General features: G+C 52.8%; 1 pseudogene; it reads left to right on the top strand.

The window, feature by feature from the left end:
- Positions 1-973: 973 nt before the first annotated feature.
- Positions 974-1,936, top strand: LOC137847388 (olfactory receptor 14C36-like; annotated as a pseudogene).
- The last annotated feature ends 240 nt before the right edge of the window (positions 1,937-2,176 follow it).

Genomic DNA, 2,176 nt, shown 5'->3' on the forward strand with positions numbered 1-2,176 from the left:
CAGACTGCACCAACATCATGTCTGTGATCTCAGGTTTTAACTGAGCTGACATAGATCCGGCTCCTTGCAGGGACATAGGCAGGTGGTGAGAGGGAGCTGCTGCTAGAAATGCCATGCGAGGGAGGGTTCAGGCACCTCCGTGCCATCCCCTGCAGGACAGGAGCCTACCCTGGGACACCCCCTGCTCTCCTCTCCCACCAGAACAGCCTCTGCTCTCAAGCCCCTGGTGTCCCCAGCAGGAGCTGCCTCCTCTGCAGGCAGAGCTGTAGCACAGGAGGGTCTGCTGAGTGTCCGTCTGTCCCTCCCTGGCCTTGCCTCCCCTGGCAGCAGCACGCTGGCATTCCTGCTGGCTTCTCCACCTGGCCGTGCTGCTGCTGGTCTTGTTCCCAGGCTGGCTGGGGATGGGGGTTTCACATGCCCACAGAGTGAGCCCTCGGTGTGCTTGGGGGAAGGGGAGTACAGGGACAGAGTGAGGGGTGTGGAGATGGGCACTTTGAGCCTGGATTCTTCTGCCCTCAGAAGTGTTCAGGTTCTTCTCAGGTGAACCTATGAATGCAGTTGTCCTGCAGCTCAAAGAGATGCCAGAACAGGTCAGCACAAACCAGGAAGATCCACAGGATTTTACTTGGAATGCAGGAGAATTGCACAGGATTTCTGCTTTAGAGACTCTCCTCAGGAGTGGTGGGTAAACTAGAACAAAAGACACAATTATAAATCCACCTATGTTCTTTCCTATTGCTATAGGACAAAACTCACTCCTGAATTACCCACAGCAGAATGTCCTCCTACAAGGGAAAGCCTCAGGCAGCATCAATACAGACACAGGAAAGGGATCTGCCAAATGTCTGCGTGTAATTAGGCAAGCGCGTTGGGGAGATATATGAGAAATGGAATTGTTTTTTCTCAGATAACTCTGGTATATTATCACTGTATTTCTGTTCCTTGGGCAGGATCCCATACGCAGAACCAGCAAATGCCCAACAGCAGCTCAGTGAGTGAGTTCCTCCTGCTGGCATTCGCAGACACGCGCGAGCTGCAGCTCCTGCACTTTGCGCTCTTCCTGGGCATCTACCTGGCTGCCCTCCTGGGCAACGGCCTCATCCTCAGCGCCGTAGCCTGCGACCACCGCCTCCACACCCCCATGTACTTCTTCCTGCTCAACCTCGCCCTCCTCGACCTGGGATGCATCTCCACCTCTGCACCCAAAGCCATGGCCAATGCCCTCTGGGACACAAGAGTTATCTCCTATCAAGGTTGTGTTGCACAGGTGTTCTTTTTAGTCTTCTTCTTTGGTTCAGAGTATTCAATTCTCATCACCATGGCCTACGACCGCTACGTTGCCATCTGCAAGCCCCTGCACTACGGGAGCCTCCTGGGCAGCAGAGCTTGTGCCCAGATGGCAGCAGCTGCCTGGGGCAGTGGCTTTCTGTATGCTGTCCTGCACACAGCCAACACATTTTCCCTGCCCCTCTGCCATGGCAATGCTGTGGACCAGTACTTCTGTGAAATCCCACAGATCCTCAAGCTGTCTTGCTCAGATGCCTACCTCAGGGAAGGTCGGCTTCTCATCTTTAGTGCCTGTTTAACCACAGTATGCTTTGTTTTCATTGTGGTGTCCTATGTGCATATCTTCAGGGTGGTACTCAGGATGCCCTCTGACCAGGGATGCCATAAAGCCTTTTCCACATGCCTCCCTCACCTGGCTGTGGTCTCTCTGTTTGTCAGCACTGTCATATTTGCCCATCTTAAACCCCCCTTGATCTCCTCCGCATCCATTGACCTAGTGGTTGCAGTTCTGTACTCATTGGCACCTCCAGCATTGAACCCCTTAATCTACAGCATGAGGAACCAGGAGCTGAAGGATGCTTTGAGGAAACTGATGCATTGATGTCTTTCAAAATCAGGAAATTGCCCTTCGTCTTCCACATATGGCTGATAATGTAATGCATTTCTGGCACAAGGTTTAGTTTGTTGGTTTTTGGACTTTTTTAATACTCCTCAGAGTAGCAGCACCAGGTCAGGGATGTGTGTAATGGGGAATGCATGGGGAAGGGGTTCCACAGTGGCTGTCCAGGCCAGCACCAATGTGCTCACCTGGGAATTGTTCCCTTGGACATGGGATATCCAAGAAGATCAGGGCCCCCTGTGTGTGCAGGGGAGATATGGGAAGGGAAAC

The sequence above is a fragment of the Anas acuta genome, chromosome W (genome assembly GCF_963932015.1).
Source record: "Anas acuta chromosome W, bAnaAcu1.1, whole genome shotgun sequence".
NCBI classification, from domain to species: domain Eukaryota; kingdom Metazoa; phylum Chordata; class Aves; order Anseriformes; family Anatidae; genus Anas; species Anas acuta.